Here is a 23,848-nt window from a genome sequence, read left to right as displayed (position 1 = left end):
CACGTTACCTTTCCCATCTTTTATTTCCCTTACAATTACACTGTTCAGAAGATCTGGGATACGTTATTTGGCCCGCAGAGTCTCCCACAGTCTGGATTTCGCCGACTGCATTTTCTTTGTGCCGTTCAACGAGCTCGTCTGTCCTTTGTTTTTCCCGCGAACTGACAGCTGAGTCCAGATTGATGCCTTTGGCAGGAGCACGGGCGATGTCAGATTGTTTCATCACAAGGCACAGAATATCTGGAATGTTCTTCCTTTTTGCTGGGTAGCTGTTGTTTATGCCCACAGCCTAAGTCCGTTCCTTCACTGGGGTTACAAACTGATGCTATTTCAATTCTATCATTTCAAAAATAATGTGGAATAAGTTTAAAGCAAGAAACGTTCTCTCATCTCTTATTTGGTTAGCCAATGCTACATTTCATATTTTAAAAACCAGGACAAATGCTTCATTCTTCCCTTATGCAGTTGTAAAGACATCTCCAAAATGCAATTATTATTTTTTAATATCGTTATGAACTTATGAATTTAAATCTACTCGATGAGGGTTGTAATTCATTGAGTTTTTTATTCTTTTTGAAGTTCAGATTTTTCTATTTTGGCCAGTGGAAGTCTTCTGAAATTGGCTCCTGAGTCTTTTGACTTGATTCTGCTAACCTTGATAGCCTCCTCGCGGTCTGGTATTGCAAGGTGCTCCAACTCTACACTGAAGGTCTCCTTCTGCAGATCTGGAGTCAGCCATTTCTCTGAGAAGGCCAGTTTTCTTTCAAAACAAGGCTACAGTCTAGGCATTGGGACCCTTCATTGCTACCCGATGGATTATTGTTTTGATGCTTTTCGGTAAAAAGAGTTTTCAACTAGATACTTAATAGATTGAGAGAGATGATTAATTATCTATTTAATCATAAAAATATTTTAAGTATATATCAATGTTTTCATTTATTTTTAAAAATTTTTTAATGCTTATTTATTTTTGAGAGAGAGAAACAGAGCAAATGAGGGGCTGAGAGAGAGGGAGACACAGAATCCGAAGCAGGCTCCAGGCTCTGAACTGTCAGCACAGAGCCTGACGTGGGGCTCAAGCCCACGAACCATGAGATCATGACCTGAGCTGAAGTTGGCCACTTAACCAGTTGAGCCACTGAGGCGCCCCCCACCCCCGTTTTCTTCCCTCAATGTTTTCAATTTAAATCCAGGTTGAAAGAGTTTATATTAGACCAATTCTATATTAAATATATGCCTACTTCTTTCAGACTAAGAATCCTGGCTCTGAAAGAGGAAGATGGTGAAAAGCTTATAACATCCTTTAACTACCGATCGCTTTCCCACATCACAGAAATAAGAGTCTCAGAATAGTAGTAACATTAAATGACCAGTCCCAATTTTGATGATTAAAAATAGTTAAAATCCACATATGTATCCATATTCTCTCTCTGTCCTTTCTTGTCCTCTGCTCTGGAGGCATTTTGTGTCAGCTCCCGATCCCTCGCTTGGTCTGGCTCCCCTCAGTGATCACAGACTCCATCGTCACTACTGGGACTTCCGTCAATTTTTCTGTAATTGCTTTGGCTGCCTGGAGCTAGTTCTTTTGTAGATTCTGCAAGAAGAGAGCTGGGAAGAAAAGTCTCCAGATTTGTCCATGTTATTTATAACATTTATATATTTATAAGTCTGTCAACTTATGAAGAACTCCTTCTTGTGCTGATCTGTACAGTTTTAGAAAACATGGCAGGGGCACCTGGGTGGCTCCGTCAGTTAAGCGTCCGACGTCGGCTCAGGTCATGATCTCGAGGTTCCGTGAGTTCGAGCCCCATGTCGGGCCCTGTGTTGACAGCTCGGAGCCTGGAGCCTGCTTCGGATTCTGTGTCTCCCTCTCTCTCTCTGACCCTCCCCCCCACTATCTCTCTCTTTCTCTCAAAAATAAAATAAAATAAAATAAAATAAAATAAAATAAAATAAAATAAAATAGATTGTGTCTCTAGATCTGACCACAGACCCTTCGCAGTCAGTCAGAACGGACACCACAGATCAGCACCCCCCACTTCCTCTCCTGGCTCTTTGGGGTTTCTTCCATATACCACCCCTACCGCTGCTCACACTGCTTCCCGCACAGACACAGAGTGTGCAGGCCTGTGTGGGGGGACCCCTCATTCTAGCAACTTGTGTTCAGGCTTGCTAGAAGACCCTTGCTATTTCATTTTATTGTAAATGTTGTCAGTGGATTTTTTCTTGATCCTATAAGTGCTGTTTCCATCAACGTATTTGGGGAGGTTCAAAACCATCTTGGTACCATCATCACCATGACCAATAATCATTCTTTCAAAGTCTTCTGATTATCTCATGTGCTTATGTTGCTGCTTCAACTGCATTCTTGAGTCCTTCAGGGGTAAGGACCTCAACACAGATCTTTGGTTTTATGTGCCCAGGGAAGCCTGTGTCTATGGCTCAGTGCATGTGAATTATATTAAATGCATTAAGTTAGTGGAAATTTAAAGCTGGACCAAATTGAGAGGTTAGCTAGTCTGATGTTTTCAATTTCTAGCACAAGAATTTGTGTTCTGTTTTTTCTAACTATGCCATTACTCTGTTTTTTAAGTGTTATTTTTAAGTGTTATTAATGAAGGGTCCTAAAAAGTATAATGCAACAAGTTTATCGGCCCGTTCTTTGAGTTTTCTGAGTTTTTAGTGTCCTTAAGAAAGCTTCCTCCTTCCTGAATAATTGTGAGAGAGGTCTTTGTGGGAATCTGTATTATTTGTATGTTTATAAGGGTTTATTTTTGTTATTGATTTTAACAAATGTTTAACCCAGCTGAAAGTTATTTTGGAGTTGGCAACGAGGAAGGGAATGTCACTTCGTTATTTTTTCCTACAGATGGAGATTCAATTGTTCCAACACCATTTATTAAATAATCAAACTGGTTTTCCCCTGAAGGACTATAACTACTATTTCTATCAAAGTCATGTATATATTAAATTTGTTTATGAATTTACTTACTTTTTCCCCTTCTTTCCTAAATTTGAGTCTCTTATTCCTCCCTCCTATCTAATGATGCCGCGAGTTTCTCCAAACCCATGTTACAAGGGGAAGGGGGTGGGCAGTGACGATAAACATCACTGCTTGCGGCTGATGTTAATAGGAATGTTACTAATGTTTGCCTGCTCAGCATGATACTATGCTGGCTTTGGGGTTGATATATAGAAGCATTCGTATCTAGTTATTATCTATTTATTCCTATTTTGGTAAGATATTCTGTTAAATTAAGAATAGATGTTAAATTAAAAAAAATTTTAATGTTTATTTATTCTTGAGAGACAGAGACAGAGCACGAGTGGGGGAGGGGGAGAGAGAGAGGGAGACCCAGAATCCCAAGCAAGTACCAGGCTCTGAGCTGTCAGCACAGAGACTGATGCAGGGCTCGAACTCATGAATCGTGAGATTGTGGCCTGAGCCAAAGTCGGACACTCAACCAACTGAGCCACCCAGGCGCCCCAGATGTTAAATTTTATTAAATGCCTTTTCAGCTTCGATGGAGATAAGCCTATGACTTTTTTCTTTTACTACTTTCTTATAAAAATTACATTGATAAGTTCTCTAATATTAAATCGTTTTTGTATTCTTAAACAAGACGTCCCTACTTCTTCATAGGGTGTTTTTTCATATAAATTTGGATTTTGTAAGCTAATATTTGGTTTAGTATTTCTGCTTCATTATTCCTCAGTGAGACTGACCTGTGGTTTCTCTTTCTTTTCCTTTTTACTATCCATGCTAACATTTAAAAACAATTCAAAACTATTTTCTCTGTTCTGAAGCAGTTTAAATGGCATGGAGGTTACCTGAATATTGGTCGCTCAGTCTGTTGAGCGTCCGACTTCAGCTCAGGTCATGATCTCACGATCTGTGAGTTCGAGCCCTGCATCGGGCTCTGTGCTGACAGCTCAGAGCCCAGAGCCTGCTTTGAATTCTGTGTCTCCCTCTCTCTCTGCCCTTCCCCTGCTCATGCTCTGTCTCTCTCTGTCTCAAAAATAAATTAAAAACATTAAAAAAAATTAAAAAAAAAAAGAAAGATTGCAGGGAAATCCCCAGTGGAGCTTATCTGCTACATTTTAAGGGTTACAATTTGTCAACTGTTGCCTATTTGCTCTGTTTATTCCTGTCATCTGGGGTCAGTTCCATTACTGCTTCCAAATCACCCATTTATCCTGATTCTCCAATTTGTGTGCATAGATTGGATCAAAACAGTGTCTGATAATTGATGTGATCTTTTTTTGTAGTTCTGTCTTCCCTTACTGAATCCTTGAGAAATGTGTGTATTTGTGGGTTAGCCCCTTTGTCCCTATCAATGACTTAGTTATGAGAGAATCTGGTTTTAAGTTTTTTTTAAATTCTTGAACAATTGCTACTACTATTCTTTCTTTTTTGACTCCGACATTTTTATTTGTATATTTGTTAGTGCTTCCCATATGCTGCATTAGGTGAACTTTATCGTTCTTTTCTAACTTATTGAATTTTGTGTTTATTTATTTGGTTTTCACGCCTTGTTTATTAGTATAAATAAATACGTAAGCCTATTAATCATCGTTTTGAGTGTTGTTTCAGCTGTGTGGCACAGATTTGCATACATTGTATTTTATTATCATTATTTCCAATGTATCTCACAAACTGTGAGATCATGACCTGAGCCGAAGTTGGACGCTTAATCAACTGAGCCACCCAGGCACCCACAGACCATAGTACTTTAAAACAGAGTAACACCTTGCTTGAAACAATTGTACAAAATACAAAAAGTGGTAATTACTCACCAAATATCAACTGTTCTAAAATCTGGTGGATTTTTTTTTTTAATTTTTTTGTAACGTTTATTTATTTTTGAGACAGAGAGAGACAGGGCATGAACGGGGGAGGGGCAGAGAGAGAGGGAGACACAGAATTGAAAGCAGGCTCCAGGCCCTGAGCCATCAGCCCAGAGCCCAACGCTGGGCTTGAACTCACGGACCGCAAGATCGTGACCTGAGCTGAAGTCGGACGCTTAACCGACTGAGCCACCCAGGCGCCCCTCTGATGGATTTTCAAATTTTGGTTGTGAAATTTTGAATTAGCAGCAAGTAATTGGGTGCTAATTTACAGTTGTTTTCCCAAGTGTAAGAACATTAAACCAGTGATTTTGGGACGACAGACCTGATTTTTCTCATTTGATAGTAAATCCAGCTAAATAATCGTTATACGTTTTGATAATGTAGATCGTGTGTGAACTGAAAACAGTGGTAAACAAATTAATTCCAACAACTGTTTTCTTTTGCTAAAGTAAAGTGTTGGACTTGGAAACCATATGATACTCTAATTCCCATTGGCCTGCCCACAGGAGACAGATCATGCTGTTATGATAGGGCACGCTTTTTTGTTGATAGAAATGGACAGCGTGGGAAACATGCTCATGTGGGATGGCCCAGAGACAGATCTAAGGGCCTCAGGAAGGCCCATAAGGCCCACAAGGTGGACTCTGCTGAATATATATTTTCGAGCTAGGAACATTTATCTTCTAGAAATCTCTTTGGTAAGTCTTCTAAAATTTTTTTTTTATTTTTTAGAGAGAGAGAGACACACACAGAGTGCAAGTGGGGGAGGGGCAGAGAGAGAGAAGGAGACACAGAATCAGAGCCAGGATCCAAGCTCCAAGCTGTCAGCACGGAGCCTGATGCGGAGCTTGAACTCAGGAACTACGAGATCGTGACCTGAGCTGAAGTCGGATGCTCAACCAACTGAGCCACCCAGGTTGTTTAATTCTTATAACAACCCTGAAGGGTGGATAGCTCTAGTTTCCACATTTCACAGACGAGGAGACAGAAGTGTGGAGACCGTCACTTGTCCAGTTTTCCAGCTGGTGGGTAACAGCCAGGCTTCCAACAAAGTTAGGTCCAAAGGTCCCCAGAGAATGAGCTTGTAAGTGTCAAGGCCCCCGAATGCGTCTCTGATGCAACCCTTGACAGTCCTTGCACTGGGGATCTCCCTCCTTGTTAACAGCACGTTTTAAGAACGTGGCCTGTGAATGATTAAGAAGCACATGAGGCCTGCGAGTCAATGCTGTTCTTTTACGTCTGCTAATGCAGCTTCCACTGAAATGAAATGAACTTTGAACATCCGCCTCGTCGAGCCATTTTTAACTGTCCGGCCCATGTTGTTTCACCAGAGGATGTCTCAGTTTCAGAATATCGTACTGCTCTGAAATGTTCTCTCCCCTCGGGGTTGCAAATTTCCGATTACTCTTGTCAAGGCACCTGGTTGCTGACCATCCTGGTGAACATCCCACAGTGTGTGCATGGAACACCTTCAGGGGAGCGGATATGACTCGGAATACAATGTTCATACAAAAGAGACCGGACGAGCCGCCATGTTATTGTGGGTTTATCTGTCAGGCTGAAGCACTGGGAACATCTGGAGAAAGCTGTCACGTCTCACAGAGAACAACAGGCCCGGAAAATGTGACTTATTTACCAAAAGCAGGAGGAAACATCCACAACCAAGCCACTGGAGGCTACAGAGCACTTGAAAGTGTTTCTGGAAACCCCAGGAAGCAAGCTGACAATGGTCCAGTCAAAGGTCTTGTTCATGTTTCTCTTAGTTTGGAACATGTCCTTGCTGGATCTTTATGGGTAACTTTCACTAGAATTATGGAGATAATCAATTAAGGTCCTACGATCCTCAAAGACTAATACCTCTTTCACACAGTGATCAATGAACAGTGGAACCATCACTCTCTCCCTCTCAAAGGGTAACCAAGGGTAGCTACGGGAAGAAAGTACTTAGACTCTAAATATTCAGTAGAACTTAATTTTATCTCCCAACTGAGGTGGCCTCTGGCTCGGGGTCCTCTGTAGCAGGGCAGACCCCCCCACTCTGGGCTCCCGTGGCCTTTCACCCATCTCCAGGAAATCGTGTGTTCCCATCCAGTTGGAGTCTCCTCTCTCCTGAAGGTGTCATCAAATGCCATAATGTACACGTATCTTATTTGCCAAGGATCGCTTAGCAACGGAACCCAGTGTTCTGCCAACTTTTTTTTCGTGCTGACAACCTAGATTTCACAGAAATTGTGTTTTCTAGAAGGCTTTGGGGATCGGGAAAGGTGATGAAGAGATGCCTCATCACAAACAGATACTGGCACTGGCTGCCCCGGTTTATGATTTCTGGGGATATTTTCGATGTTATTTTAATGGCATGCCATTCAACAACAATTTATTTTCAATCACTGGCTATTAATCAGCGGCAGATTGACGTCAGTTACCTCATAAAGCTGATGGCATAAACTGCTGTGTTTGTGCAGAAATATAAACTTGATTTTCGCCACCAACATTAAAAGCCAGCATAAAACTAACGTATTACCAGGAGGATGTAAGTGCACCAGTGGTGTTTACTCACCTTGTGAAAAATGAGGCCACATTATCTTATACATATTCATTATAAGATCTTAGATTCGTCCTGCGGGGTGAAGGATAAAGTGCAGGATCCGATATGTTATTTCCTCTTCTTTCTTTCATTTCTCTCTACTCATGCTGTAAAGGGAAAGGAGGTGAGGCTGCTGATATGTTACCAAGTAGACGAGTATTAGCTACGTTTGAATGTAATAAATGCTCCTCATTTTAATGACAGGCCCTTATGGAATGATTTACTATGTGATTCATTTTAAAAGAGTATCTAATCGTGGCAATGACAAAGTACACAATGGGCAGAATAATATTGTTCCTTCTAAGGAAGTCTCTGCGTCTCATTCCTTATGCTACCTACTAATTCTACTGAAATTGTGTATGGTTAATTGATTCCCCCCACATTTCGTCATGAGATTATTACCTGACGTTAAGAAAGAAGATGATATGGTTCTTTTTTCATACAAGTCAACCTAAATGTGGGTCTGAATGAGTCATAGGAGACTTCGTATAACATTATCCACCAACTTTCTGGAATCCCTTATCACATCAGCCATTACCAGAAATGAACAGAGGTTTCCCCAGGTAAGTGTCCAGACCAGTGAAGCATTTTTCACACTTCTCTTTTAAGGTAGATAGGACTAAATTATTAAACGGCTTAGTTTATACCCAGCCCATCCGAGGCTGAAATTGGTTACCTGCTGGCACTGCCACAGCAAGCTGACAGGCAGGCTGGACTCTGGAGTCTCTTCTAGAGTACTCACTGAAACGGGCCATCGCTTCAGTGTTTTCTACCAGACACGTGTTTGTTTGCGATAATCATTCATTCCACAAATACTTACCAAGCATCTGCCAAGTGCCAAACTCAGTAGAGGCGGGGATGGTGTAAAAAGTCAAGCTCTCCTGGAGCTTCTGTTCCACTCGGCACACACACACACACACACACACACACACACACGGACGCACACACACGTACGCACACACGCACACATGCACACACGACTTCCCAGACTTCAGGCCGTTAAGCAAGCTGAAATGTTCACATAATTTACTTTATGAAAAAATCCAGCTTTTCAAGTTGGAGCCTAGTGTCATGGAGGTATTAGCCAATGGGAGGGGTCCTCCCCGGGAAGAAAATTGCTTTAATTTGTTCAGACGTTGGAGAGGATGTGGGTAGTTTAGGGTGTATACTTTGAGTTAGACAGACTAAGGTTTAAAATCTAATTCTGATGTCTTCTCCATGTCACCCTGACAATCTAAATAACCTGTCCAAGTGTCAGTGTTTTCAAACACAAATCGTGGAGGACGGCAATTTCCACCGGATCAGGCAGTTTCTGTGAGCATGTAAGGAGCTAATGCGTCCACGTGCTCTCCACGGGGCCTGGCTCACAGCAGCCACTCAATCAACGGCGGGTCATTTTGTGTCTCCACTTCTCTGATGTCAGGCTCAGCTGCCCGCCCTTCCAGCTTGGATATTGGCAGCTGTGGATTTATCTCTGTTGTCCCATTTAAGGAACACAATTACACACCTGAAAAAGCTGTGTGAGGAATGGAAGAATCGGAGGGGGACAGATATTGGTATATGGATGAAGTATAGTCAATTATTCACATAGTTCTGGTCTACCTGGAGTTCTCCAGGAAATACAGGGTGAAGTTCCTACCCACCTCCGGTCACCATATTTCCATCAACTGATCAATACGTAGCCGTGACTTATATGCCTTTCTCTTTAAAGATGCCTTATTTGGTATAGATTGTTGATTCACTAACACTGAACTCAGGCCCAACAGCGCTGTGGCTCATGCCGGAAAAAGCTCATCTAAGACCTGTGTTTTTCCCCTAGTGGACAGCCCTTCAGCACTATGCCTGGGACATTGTAAAACAGTGAAGTCACACACAAAAAATGTGACAAACGTGGCACTAAAGACACTGCAAAAACTATGCTTGTTCACTCTGTGAGAGCTGAGACAGGAAGTCAGGGCTCCATCTGCTCAGCCTCGGCCAGGAATGTGCACCAGGAGCAACTCCAACATTTGGCCGCTCAGCACATGTCTGCAAATGACCGCACGAGCCCCGTGGGGGAGGAGCTGGGGTCACAAATAAACTTCCGCCTGTAGGTTAATTTGCAAATACGGAATCTGTGAATGAGGAGGACTCACTGTACATGACACCCCAGCCATATACTCAAATGCATGAAGATCGTAAAAGCCTGAGAATGGTCATAATGCGGTTGAAAGAGCTTCTTTTCATTTATAAAAATGGACAACCGGGAAGTCTTGTGATTTGATAGGATCACACTTGATAATCTTAGGTGTGAACGAACCTCAGTTCATTGGTGAAAAAAGCAAATTGGAACAGTGAAGAAAAGTAATTTCAGGGATGGCGAGTGGCTCAGTCAGTTGAGCATTTGACTGTTGATTTCGGCTCGGGTCATGATCTCACAGTCATGGGATCGAGCCCTGAGTTGGGCTCTGCTCTGACAGTGTGGAACCTGCTTCAGATTATCTTTCCCCCCTCTCTGCCCTCCCTCATCCAAATGCATGCACGTGCATGAGCACACACAAATGCTCTCTCTCTCTCTCTCTCTCTCTCTCTCTCTCTCTCTCTCTCAGAATTAATAAAGAAGGGCATCTGGGTGGCTCAGTTGGTTAAACATCTGACTTCGACTCAGGTCACGATTTCACTGTTGAGTTTAAGTGCCGCGTCAGGCTCTGCTGACAGCTTGGAGCCTGGAGCCTGCTTTGGGTTCTCTGTCCCCGCTCTCTCTGCCCCTCCCCCTCTTGCACTCTCTCTCTTTCTCTCTCTCAAAAGTAGATAAACATTTAAAAATGCAAAAAAAAACACTTAAAAAATAACTTCAGCAAGATCCACCTAATTTTAGTAGAACAACCTCTTGAAAATGGCAAAGAACATGAAAGTTTAGGATTGCTTCACCCATTATTCTTGAATTAGTAATTAAATGCCTACAGCACTCCTTCTCATTTAGAAGGTGTTACAGGAGATAATAGAGGAGAACCAGAATAGCTACCCTTATTGAGTTTACAACAGTACCCCACTTTAAGTAGTATATAGTCCATAGTCTATATTCGTATCAAGAGGGCCGGTGCTTATATACATGCCCAGACAGTGGCCCAGGACCTGGGGAGTCAGAGTTGGTGGTTCTCAGTGGTAGAGCCAGTGACACCCTGTCCCGTCCACACTCTGTGGGCAGGCAGTGTGCACAGACGGGGATGCTGGAGAGGGAGGTGTGAACCTTCCCAGGTTCTAGACTTTGGAGCGTCCTATCTGAGCTTAATATATGACACTTGGGATATATGATACTAAAACTGCCCACTCAGGCTGTCTGCTGCTTGTTCCTAGAGGTGCCTCAACGGATGCCAGAACCAAGATGCAAAGAAGATTTGATGGTGCCTACTGCAATGGCGAACTCTAACAAAATGAAATTTAACTCTTCACCTGGGTCTTAAAAAATCGAATTGTATGTACCCAAGATAGAGGGCAGCAGTTGGCATAAAAACCAGTTAGGAGTTTCATAGACGATAAGCTGAAAGAAACTCATGGGCTGTGGGAACTGGTGTCAGTTTGACACAGTCGGAAAGACAGAATATAGCTCTGCTTGTCCCTGCAGGGAAGCCACCGTGGAGAAAGACGGAGAAAGAACCCGAAACCACACAATGTGAGTCACAATTGGAAGACAAGGGGCGTTTTCTCCTGAAGACTGAAGAACACAAAATGATGTGAAACATCGGAATGATTGTCTCATGAGAAAAGAATTCACAGGAATGGTTTCCTGGGTGCAGGGTGAAGGGAAGGGTGGACTGAGGCAGAACCAGTTGTAGCTCACTGAGGCAGCCATCTTGAGAGGTAACAACTCCCCATCACCGCAAGGATCAGGTGAGAACCATACCAATGTTCTGATCGCCGTCTTCTGAGATAACACATTGGCATTTTCTTTCTCAAAGTGTGGTCAACGCATCACCAAAATAAGAGAGATGCCAGGATGTCTTCCGGGGGCCTGGTAAGCATGTTTCATTTCTGCGAGATTTCTATGGAAACACCAAAAAAGACAACTGCTTCATGTAAGGTGAGCAGCAGGTATGATGGGAAGCTCCCGAGCGTGAGCCAGGTGTCGGGCATGCCCAGACAGATATGTCCCATCCTGAAGGTCAGTGGCCACCATGGGAGGGGAGGCTCAGAGATGGTAAGGTGTTCTCGACTTTCCTGGGCTTTCTTAGCTGCCTGGAGGAGAAGATTGATCCGGACTTGTCCTGTGGGGGCAAAATCAAAGCCTTCACTTCTGGAAAAAGAACATTTTTTAATAAGTCAGGGTCAAAAGAATTATTAATTGCTTCCTTGTTGGAATCCACACAGATCACAGGATAGGAGCAAACTACTACCGTGATTTTCAAATAATATATGTAGGAGTCAACAAGAAAAAAATTAATGAATTCTATTTCTTTTTCATTTGTTAATATTTTAGCTTTGTTGCCTTTTAGCATGAGTGGGGGAGGGGCAGAGAGAGAGGGAGACACAGAATCCGAAGCAGGCTTCGGGCTCTGAGCTGTCGGCACAGAGCCTGATGTGGGGCTCGAACCCACAAACTGTGAGATCATGACTTGAGCTGAAGTTTGGCGCTCAACCAACTGAGCCATTTAAAAGAATCTTAAAAAAATAAAAAGAAATATACATATAAAATGTTCATAGTTTTATTATGGGAAATTCGCAATCTACACCAAGCAGAGAAAATAGTGTAATACATTCAACTATGCCCACTCACTGGGCTGTATGGATGGTCAGCTCAGTCAATTTTGTTCCACGTATATCCCCCCCTTACACTTTCCCCTGCTGCAGACGCCAGCTGATTATTCAGTCATGAGGTCACCTGATTTGTAAATATTTTATTATAAATGGCTAAAAGACAATGACTTCAAAATGTAAATAATAACAATGTGATTATCATATATAAAAAATAGACATAGTTATTTCTTAATTTTATTAAATGTCAATATTTTAATGTCCCAAATTAGCTATCTATTGTCTTAAATCAGAATTCAAGACAAAACACACACTGCAATGATATACTATGTCTTTTAAGACCCTTTTAACTTTTAGGTCATTTTTTCCTTTTTTTGTTTGTGACAATGTATTTGTTGAAGAATCTTGCTGACTGCCTTCCTCAGGTGCTGTCTAATGTGCTTTCCTGCCATATTTCTTAGGAACTGAAAATACCTGTGATGCTGACTGATGTCAATCCATTATTCCATCATCAGTAGTGACACAGTGATGTTCTGAATCTGTCATTACTTTTCTTCATTCAAAAGCCAGAATACTTCCATAAGATGAAACTTGAAAGACAGGATAAATACTTGAGTTTCCCCCCTTTCTTCCAGTTTTCCAAATAGGGAGCTGTTTCTCTAGCATCTTCTAAGCAGGCAAGAAAGCCAATGAGTTGGGTTTTTTCTTCATTATGAACCAATAGATTGGAACATATTTGATGTGTTTCAATGCAGTTACTCTTACTGATGTTCACATTGCCTGTTGGCCAGTGGGGGTGATTTCAGATGGGCTCCCACGTCTACCTCCATTACTCCTATGATCTCAGATAGCTGTCCTGCTGCCCCCCGGTGGCCCTGTCCTGGCTTCGGAGCCAGACGGTATCTGCCTCTCACCGCCAGAGTCTCTCCGCTCAACTGAGCCCCTCCCCACTGTGCCCTCCAGCTAGTCTGCAGAGTTTCTGAACCACAGAAACTGAGGCACTCAAATTATTGTTGCTACTTTTTTAAAAATATTTATTTATTTATTTTTGAGAGACAGAGTGTGAGTGTGGGAGGGGCAGAGAAAAAGAGAGAGAGGGCAAGAATCCCAAGCAGGTTTTGCGGTTCAGCACAGAGCCCCATGGGGGGCTCCATCCCACAAACAGTGAGATCAGGACCTGAACCAAAATCAGGAGTTGGATTCTTACCCCACTGAGCTACCCAGACCTCCCTGATTGTTGTTACTTTTAGCTGATTTAGTCTTCTGACAGGAATAACTAATAATTCTGCATTATTAACCAAATAAATGCTATTAACCAAATATTATTAACCTAATATGATTAACTGAACCAAATGTAACCAATAAAGAGCTGAACAGAATGTATTCAATATATGCATGTGTATGAGACATATGTATGTCCACATACATCTATCCGTCAAAATATCCAGACGAGGCAATTCAGAAGTGGAGAGAGGGAAAGAGAATAAGGTCCAGGGGACTGGAGGTTAAGCTTCTTTACCTATACTACATTTTTTAGATTTAATTTTGAAATTATGTAAATGTTTTATGTAATTATACATAATTTTACAAAAGCAGTCCCTGAAAACTAAAGAGAATGGGGTAGATGAACCGACAGTATATTGAGATGGAGGCATACATAGTCACACAAAGAGGAGTTCCTTCAAGTGACTTTTTTTTTAACGTTTATTTATTTTTCAGACAGAGAGAGACAGAGCATGAATGGGGGAGGGGTAGAGAGAGAGGGAGACACAGAATCCGAAGCAGGCTCCAGGCTCTGAGCTGTCAGCACAGAGCCTGACATGGGGCTCGAACTCACGGACCGCGAGATCATGACCTGAGCTGAAGTCGGCCCCTTAACCGACTGAGCCACCCAGGCACCCCCCTTCAAGTGACTTTTAAGCAGTAATTTCAATGTGCCTTCTCCATGCCAGAAAATAGAAGGACAAAAAGAACTAAACACTAGAAACAAAATATAAAAACATTAATCTTTTTCCAAAATCATATTATTTAATAAGAACATTGCTATTCTTTTGCTGGCAAGCATTAAATATATATACAATGTACAGTACAGCAAATAAGTAATTATGTTATTTTATTTACAAATCAAAATTGATAATACAGCATAAAAGAAAAGCAAATATAAAATCAAAGAAGCCTGTTCTGTTGCTTGGAACCCCAGAAACTTGCCTGCCCAGTTCAATTAACCAATTCTGTCTCCTGAGCTGCCATTTTGGAGACGATGTCAATTCTCCCATCATACCCCAAAAATGAGAGGCAGTGGAGTGGGAAATCCAGAATGTACTTTAACCCTTGCTCTGGAGTGTCACCGAGGTGACAACAGTCCTCTCCTCTTTCCACTTCAATGTTCAAGACTGATGGCATTAGGAATGAGTGGGAGCACGTGCATGGCAGGGGGCAGGGGAGGGATGTGAGAGTGTTGGGGAAGGGAAAGCAAGGAGGAAGGAGGGGGAAGGAGGGGATGGAAGGGAAGGAAGGAAAAAGAACACACAAGAAAGAAAAACAAAATAATATGCAAATTGTCTGCTTTTTGATTGAATATCGACTTAAGCCACTTTCATGGTGCCAGGGGGTGCTCATCACCACATGATTCACACTTGTGTTCATACCTCAGAGCTTCAAATAATGAGAACCACGACACTTTTGAAAGAGTTTGAACCATTTTTGTCTTCACCCCAGATATTAAGCTAAAGCCCAGCTTACACTTGCTCATTCTCCCAATAGTACACCTGGAAGGTTCTAAAGGTGTCTGAGAACCTGACACAGCTTAGGGACCCCTCCAGCTGTACCCTACGTGGTCGCTCTTCACCTTGGATGTAAGGATAAGGTTATGTGCCTAAAAATCTACTGTAATTTCACTTCCCGTTTTAAACAAAGTGTGACACAGTCTACTGTCTTTAAAGGGAAAATGAGACTTACAAGATGGGACCAAGGACTGGCCTGTGCTTCCAATACTTTTGCTTCCCAGTGTTGAACTTCACACAAGGTTTATGCAGGGGGTTCCCTCTACCACGTAGCCAGGACCCTACGACTATCTTCTTGGTGGTCACTGATTCTCACTGTGGGCTCACATAAGTCATGTGGTTGCAAGACACACCATTTCCCAATAATCAGAGCGGAGAAGCCCGTGTTTCCCACCACCTACCTACACAGGATTTTAGGGGCAGAGGGCACAGGTGCTGAACAGCGACATTGCGTCCACGTTCTGAGTTTTTCATGGCTCCTGTTCCAAAGAGTCAGAACTCACTGGGCACATCCCTTTGGTCAGCGCTGTGAAAATGTTAAGTCCAGCAGGAAAGAATCACAACAACAAACAGGCACAGATCGGAATAAATATTTTGATCGAGGAGAGACCTTCATGCAGTTTCCTTGGCAACATCCAGCGTTGCTCACCAGCTTGTTTCTTATTACTCTTCCTGAGCCCTCGGTGACTGGTCTCTGTGTTTCGGAACTGAACTGGCTAAAATCTGGAGAAGGGAGAAGAGTTCTAGACAGTAACTGGAGGAGAGCAGCCCAAGGTACAGGGCGCCAGAGGTGAGAGACTTGTGAGGTCGCTCGCGGCCCTGGATCCCACGTGACCTCTGCTTTTCACAAACCCAGCTGGTTGGTGCCAGAACATCACTAACAACTTTATTGGTCTGAGAGTGCCAATACTCTAGAGGTAACTGAGCAAACTTGTCCTTCTATTATAATACCCTCTTCCTTAATGAAAGAGTAGTTTAAGCAATCTTGGTCCAAACCAAGCCTCTCCATATTCTATTTTTGAACTGCATGGACTTACTCCAATCTATTTCCTGGATGGGAGCTATGACCATCTTTTGTTACCTTGGAGTAAATATGACTTCTTTCTGTTACTACACAAGCACCATTTAATATCTACAGTATTCCGGAACACCCTTTCTGAACCACAGGCCTTGCCTCTCTTGAACCTTCCTTTCTTCTCATGAAATCGGTGTTAAAGATGTCTTTTCATCCAGATGAATACCTGTATCATATGTGCTAGCATCTTGTGAGATCTGGAAAGAGAAAGCAGTGTAATAATTAGCAATGCAAAAACCCCTATTCTCATTCCTATTTATTAAGCAAATGTTCTTGGAAAGGCCCTTAAATTATAATTTATATGTTGCATATACATACATATTCTTGGAATTTTACTCAGATTTATTCTGCATAATTTTTAATGCCTTAAAATGCTTACATTTGCATGTAGCTACTCTTCTGGAGATTAATAGAGCTCAGCAAACAGTAATCAAATTATGAACAATTTAAAAATAGGAATTTGAACGTATATGCCCAGGTTTTTTTTCCCCCCCTCTTCGTTTTTCTCAGCTATCATTTGGCCTGAAGCCTCAAAGATTTGAGGAAAGGGGAAAAAAAAAATCTAAATTACAAAAAAATTTAAGTTTGTATCTTAGATTTCACCTCTTCCTTCTTTGTCCCTGTATAGACACAGTTGTGGCCAGCGCTGGCTTAGTGGTAGGGCCCGTATCACTGGCAAAGGGCAGCCGTTGTCCCCCCCAAAGGATTCCACTGGTCCCGTGTGTCTGCGGCCAGCGGGACAGGGAGCTCTCCGGGGCCCAAGGGAGACAAACGTGTCTGTTGGTCAACTCAAACTTCGCCAGCTCTCCTTTCTGCCTTCAGTCCTTGGTGAGTGTACCCTCTCTCAGTGAACAAAACCTCATGGTATCATTTAGACTGTTTGATGGCGAATAATCCTACGATGAGCATAGTTATTCTGAATCCCACGTGCGGCAGGATGACATAAAGGACGGGCTTCTTCCGAGTCCCAACCCTGGGCCAACTCTATCGGCACAGCCTAGAGAGAAATTTCAGAGTTCCCCCAAAGAAGCAATAAATCAGAATTGATGTCACGGGGCGGGGCGGGGCGGGGCAGGGGGGCATAAGAACTGCATTTTACTGAGTCCCTGGCATTTATGATGCCCTGGAACAAGTGACTGAGTGTCGCACAGCACATAAGCATATGTTCCTGGAGTCCAAGGAAAGTACAGTACAGGGAGACCACGGTGTAGGGAGTAGGAGGCCACCCCGAGGCCCCGGCGATTCTGGGGTGGGACACGAATTCTGTGACTTAGAACCACTCCTGATAATTGGCGGCATGTAGTATAGTGATGGGGTCATGCTTTTTTGTTGTAAAACCAAGATGCAGAAGACTCCAGCGTATTGACCGACACATTGGAGGGTCCCTGTAGCACGGTGTCACTCTGATTATATACTGATCGTGTATCGTCTCTTTGATGCTCGAGTCTCCTCTCAATGGGTTACCCAAAAAGCTATGTGGGAGAGAAGTGGGAAATGACTGACACAGCGAGCAGGCGAAGGCATCATGGCATTGACTGGGAATGAGAACGGCGGCTTGGCAGCGGGCTGCCCCAATTTCTCACGATCCACCTTTACGTCACCACTTGAACTGGGCTGAGAACCACCCCACCGACATCCACAGCGTGCCGTATCTGGTCCAGGAGACTCCTTCAGCTCTTGGGTTATGATCCAAGAGCAGCCTCTGACCTGGTCGATCACGACTTCCTGGGCACGCGCTTCTCTGTGTGCTGAGTCTTCCCACTTTTCCTTCTCTTTCTCTGGGGCTCCTTCTTCATCATCTGTCCAAATCTTAGGGTGGGAGTGCCTCGATCCTGAACTCTGTGCCCTGCTCTCTGCAGTCTTCCACTGCTTGTGACCGACAGCCCATGGGGTCCAAATTCCCACCTGCGCTGGACGCCTTGTAACTAACTTCCAGTCTGTACCCAGAGCTCACCTCCAGGTTACAGACTTGTGTTTCCCACGAGGTCCCCACCTGGCTGTCTCCAAAGCGTGTCCACCTTACACGTGTCTACGCCTCACCCCTCCTTGGTCCTTCTCTCTGTTTCCTCCCTGTGAGTGGCCGTGCCACCTTCTATCAACCCATCCCCCGATACCTTTGTCTTCCTCTCTCCCCACACCTGCTCCTCAAGTTCGGTGGTTACCTTCCAAATCTCGGAGCACCCCCACCCCCACCCCTCCACCGACCCTGTCCAGGCTGCATCCAACCCGGCTCTGCACTGATGCAATGGTCTCCTAATTACTGCTCCCTGCTCCTTGCCTTTATGCACAGACAGAAATGGCTTTAGAAAAAGACTAACTTGGTTGTGTCCTTCCTTTAGAGCGACTGAAGTCCTGAGTTCAAGCCCGATCTTTCTTGGGGGCTGCTGGACCTGGTTGACCGAGCCCTGCTCCTCCCCTCTCCTTTACTAGACTCTGGATCCTCAGGCCACGTGTTCCCTCCCGTGGGCAGACGCATGGACACACAGTTCCCTCCCCCTACCTGGATCTTCTCTTCCTTTCCTTGACTGCCTGACTCCTCACCCCTGTTTAAATCTCAGACCAAATATCATCTCCCTGGCATGGCCTTCCCTAACCACCAGGCAAAGTCAGGCTCTTAGCACCCTGGGACTGCATTTTCTTCCTTCTTCTTCTAGGAACTCTGTCTTTCTGAGGAGACTCAAAGCTCCACGAGGACAAGGATGCAGGCGGTTTTGCTCCTTGTCAGCATCAAGACAGAGAGACCCCTCTCCAGCTGGTTCTCAGTGAAGTTTCAGGGAACACAGGACAAAGGCAGGAACCCATTGCGTCGGGTAAATCCTCATTATCCACAGCATGCTGAAGCGACAGCCTTCCTTCCTCAAGGTCCCCACTGTCACTCACAGGGAACTTCTACCTCTGCTAGGATCTCCTCCCCTCACCGTGAGAAGTGAGGAGGAAGGTGATGGCCAGGGAGCCTGGAGGCACAGATGTGGAGCCCACCAAGGAGGCAGAGCGGGGACTGATGCCCCAGTGTTGCCATTGTTACCACCATCACGGCCAAGGGTTTCACCTCTGCTCCTGAAACATATTTATCCTTCCTTGTTATTTTTTCATACTTTGCTTGTTTCATTCTGATATCAAGAATGAGTGGAGGGATTTTCTCTCTTCTCTCTTTTTATTTAATGTTTATTTATTTTGAGAGAGAGAGAAAGAGATACCATGAGCAGGGAAGGGGCAGAGAGAGAGGGAGAGACAGAGAATCCCCAGCAGGCTCCACACGGACAGCATGGAGCCAAATTCAGGGCTCAAACCCACAAACTAACAGCGAGATCGTGACCTGAGCTGAAATCAAGAGTCGGACACTCAATGGACTGAGCCACCCAGGAGCCTCAGTCTTTTTGTTTGTTTGTTTCTTTTCAAGAAGAATTTGTAACTGTGTTTTCCTTGAAAATTGCAAGAATTCACCTGTAGAATTGCACAAGGCTGATGTGTTCTTTGAAGAAAGATTTTCAAATACTTACTCAATTTGTCTAATGCTTATGAGATTGTTCAAGCCTTCTAATTCAAATAGAGATAATCTCAGATTTTCAAAAGCCAACTTCAGTAGATCTCTAGGCATCTGTCCATTTTGTTTAGATTTTTATAATTCTAAAAAACCTTCCAAGTCTCTACTTTTGCTCCCTTTGCAGCCCCAGTGGGGACCATCTGTGCCCCGTGCCCCCCACCCTTGACCACCACTTTTCTTGATCAGTCTTGCTGGTGGTTAAATTGCCATTTTGTCCAAGAACACTGCCATTTTGTTTTGATATTGTTGACCCTCTCCATTTGTGTTTGCTAATTTGTTTCTTTCTTCCCACCTTTATCACATCTTTCATTCCACTTTCTAGACTTCTCTTGTTTTGCTTTTCTTAATTTAATGTATATATATATGAATAAATATGAACAAATAAATACGAATAAATAAAATTCATTGTCAAGTTAGCTATCATACAGTGTGTACAGGGTGCTCTTGGTTTTGGGGGTAGACTCCCATGATTCATAGTCTACACACAAGTGCCCTCTTCAATGCCCATCACCCAACCCCCCCATCAACCCTCAGTTTGTTCTCCGCATTCAAGAGTCTCTTATGCTTTGCCTCCCTCTTTGCTTGAAACTATTTTTCCTAATTTCTTAAATGTCAAGCTTAGTTTATTCATATTTCATTGATTTTATTTTCTGGTATAAAGCCCGGAATGTCCCTTCCATCCTTCCTATGCTGCCCCACGTGTGTGGATCCGCGCAACTTTCGTTAACGCTTATTGGTGCTCTGTCCCTTTGCATCTGGCGTCTCTTTAGTTCCTGTTTGGTATGTGAATTAGAAGTTTTATTTTTCTTTAATTTTTTTAAGGTTTATTTATTTTTGAGAGACAGAGAGAGACAGAGCAGGAGTGGAGGAGGAGCAGAGAGAGAGGGAGACACAGAATCCGAAACAGGCTCCAAGCTCTGAGCCATCAGCACAGAGCCCGATGTGGAGCTCAAACTCCCAAACCAACCGTGAGATCATGACCTGACCCGAAGTCGGTGGCTTAACTGATGGAGCCACCCAGGCGCCCCGTGAATTAGAAGTTCTAAAAGTTTCTCAATATATTCTGTTTTTTCAAGTACTCTTCCCCTTTCTGATTTACAAGTCGGTTGCACTGTAATCTGAGAACGTGGCCTGCTCTATTATTTTGCTTCTTTGAAATTCATTTAGACTTACCTTGCGGCACAGTGCACGATAGTTACGTCAATATTCCTTATAGTAATGAAAATAACAAAATTCTCAATTGTTGACCAGAAGTTTCATTATGTACCCATTACATCCAGCCTGTTAATTGTGTTCTTGAAATCTCCCTCCCTGAGCCACACATTTTCCACCTGACCCGTCGGTCGCTCACCAAGTTAGGTGAGTGGGTCTCATTCCACCGAAGGCTTTGCCCACATCTCCATGGGATTCTGTCTATTGTTTGCTATTATATTTGCAGCTGTTTTATTACATCCATAAATATTTAGAATTTTTATGCCCTCCTGGGCAATTTAAACTTAAATTAAGATATAATGACCCTCTTCATCTGTAATAATGGTTTTTGCCTTTCAGCCTTTTTTCCTCTTATATTGATATGACTATGTCAGATTTCTTTTGGCCGCTGTTTGCCTGGCACACAGTTTTCAGTTAATTACCTGAGCATTTCTATGCTCTTGTGCTCTAGGCTTATCTCTTGCAAAGGGCTTATAATTTGATTTTTAAAGTCTCATCTGGAAATCTCTTTCACTTCACAAACGTATTCCTTGTGATTACTAATATATTTGGATTTATTTCCACCACTGCCCTGCATGCTGTTTGTTCTTCCGTTTTCCATATCACTTTGTTTTTCTCCTTTCACTTAATTCATGTATATGATAAAATATCATATATATATATATATATGATTATATAATTTTGTATGCATTTTGTACACTTCCATTTAAAATAATAAGCCTAACGTTAATTCAGTATATCTACTCTTCTCATGAATGAGACAAAGACCTTGGCATCTCTCCTCTTACCCCATGATGCTTATGTGCTATGTTGGCCATACGATCTCAGTATTAATTTTACCCCAACTGATGAGACATTTCAATTACTCTCTCACAAGCCAATGTTAGCTAGGTGATCCCATGCTCTCCCAAGGCCAATGGCTTGGTGCACTTTTTTGGAGGGTGCTTTTTATTCTTTATGAAGTATTCCTGCCAAAGATCCTTTAGGATAGATCTGGGTTTGGGTGTTCCTACTGTATGAAAGACAGACAGTATAAATGTGAGCTTACAGGTTTCATTTTGTCCGAAAAATCTTATTTCACTCTTGATCTTGAGAGATGATTTCGTCATGTACAACAATCTAGACTGACATTTACTTTTCTCATTTCTTTAAAGGTGTCACTCTACTTTCTTCTGATTTCATTTATTTTAATCAGCTCTGAAAAATTCCCAGTTATCAACTCTTTTTTATTCCCTCCCTCATCTTCTATTTTCTCGCCCATCTTACATTTTGAGTCTGATTCTTATGGTACGTGAAATCTTTGAGAATGGCAGTAAGTTACTTGTGGCTTCTGTTTAGTCTCCCTTGTAGAGACTTGTTTCCTTACAGTATGGTTATTTCCTTTTTTATTGTGAGCTAATACTTGGCCAAGTGTGATGTATAGAAATCTCTAGGGAACAAGGTTGAGGGTTGTTTGCTCCAGAGGGTATTTGCCCTAAAATATATTAGATGCCACCTTCCAGAAGGATGGTCATATAAATGCCGTAGCCTGGAGTTTCCTTGAGTACAGGGTTGTGTACAGTTAGACTCCCGATCCACATGAGACCAAGCTTCTGCCCCCATATTCTCAGAGGGCACTGTTTCCTTCTGGAAAAGAACAGGGTTAGAGATGTTGTTTTGGGTTTCCTTGCAGAAAGGTGATCAGGCTTTTTTTTTTTTTTTCACTTCTCTGAGCTACAACTCCTTCAGTTGCCCTAGCTCTGGATAGCGGCTGGAATTCAAGGAGGACACTTCTCAAGCATTCCCAAAGCCCAATCTCTTCTCACTAAGTGACCCCATTAATCCCAGGACTAGGCTACCACTTTGGTATCTGTCTTCAACTTTGTCACATTGACTTCCGTGCTTACTTTGGGCTCTGGCTTCATTTTATCCATAGTTTTTTTTCTAGCCCTTAAAGAGTTCTGGGACATGTGTGTCTGGGTGTGCATGTGTGTGTGTGTTTGTGTGTGTGTGCATACGTGCATATGTGTGGTGAGCAACAGGTTTTTTTTTTTTTTTGTAACTTATTCAGGATGATGACATTTTGGAAAATGTGTTCTTCTGTAAAAGAGGGGTTTTGACAATCAGATTTCCTTAAGTTTCTACTTTCTAGAGAATGTCTGAAGCACTGTTAGGACAAGATATGATAGCACACGTGTATCTAAAGCAGAGATTATGTTAAGGTAATTGAGAAAACTTTTTGCCTAATTTCCTCTCTCTCCCATCAGGGAAGAGATTCAGGTGAGTCACAGCACACTGTAATTCCTGGTCTATCCAAGGACCCTCCGCTTTATTTTCTTCATTGTTCGCCATGGACGCAACCATTTCCACACCAAGGCACTAACCCAGATGTGCTTATTAAATGTCCTTGGATACAAATGCATCCTTGAAAGACACACAGTATAAATGTGATCTTAAAGCACACAAATAATTTTGTGGTACAGATCCTTCTTTGTTTCTCCACTCGATGCTATGTTTTCAAGATCTCTCCACGTTGCTAAATTTTGCTTCACAATGTGGCATAAAATGCAACCATATGCTTTCATCAAATGCACTTCTCTGTTCACCTAGTGATGGGCACCTGTGTTTCTTCCAAACCCTCCTCCCACAAATAACACACACACACATCTCCATATGGACCTGTGTGAACTCCTCCGACTCATGGGGTACATGCCTTCTTGCCTTTCACAAACACCATAGGAAGCTCTCCAGGATGAGTGAATCTGACTTCTCTCCCTACAAGGAATCAGGTAGCCCATTTGCTGTTTCATAACTAGTAGAAGGATTAGGGATCAGGTTTGGACCAAGCACTAGCAGGGAAGGGATAAGAAACAAGATTATGGGTATATTCTGAAAGTGGACCTCAAAAGCATTTCTGGCAGAACCAGTTAGGGGTGTGAGAGAGACGGGGAGCAGGGGAACTCAAGTAACCGGAACTGAGTCCCTAAAATTGTTGCAGCTGCAATCATCGCACGAGGACGAGATGCGGGAGGAAGACGAGGCCGGAGACGCAAAGATCAGAGGAGAAGACAGAAAAGTCACCCTGGAAG

This window comes from Neofelis nebulosa, chromosome 1 (assembly GCF_028018385.1).
Source record: "Neofelis nebulosa isolate mNeoNeb1 chromosome 1, mNeoNeb1.pri, whole genome shotgun sequence".
Taxonomy (NCBI): Eukaryota; Metazoa; Chordata; class Mammalia; order Carnivora; family Felidae; genus Neofelis; species Neofelis nebulosa.
This window is presented reverse-complemented; position numbering follows the sequence as displayed.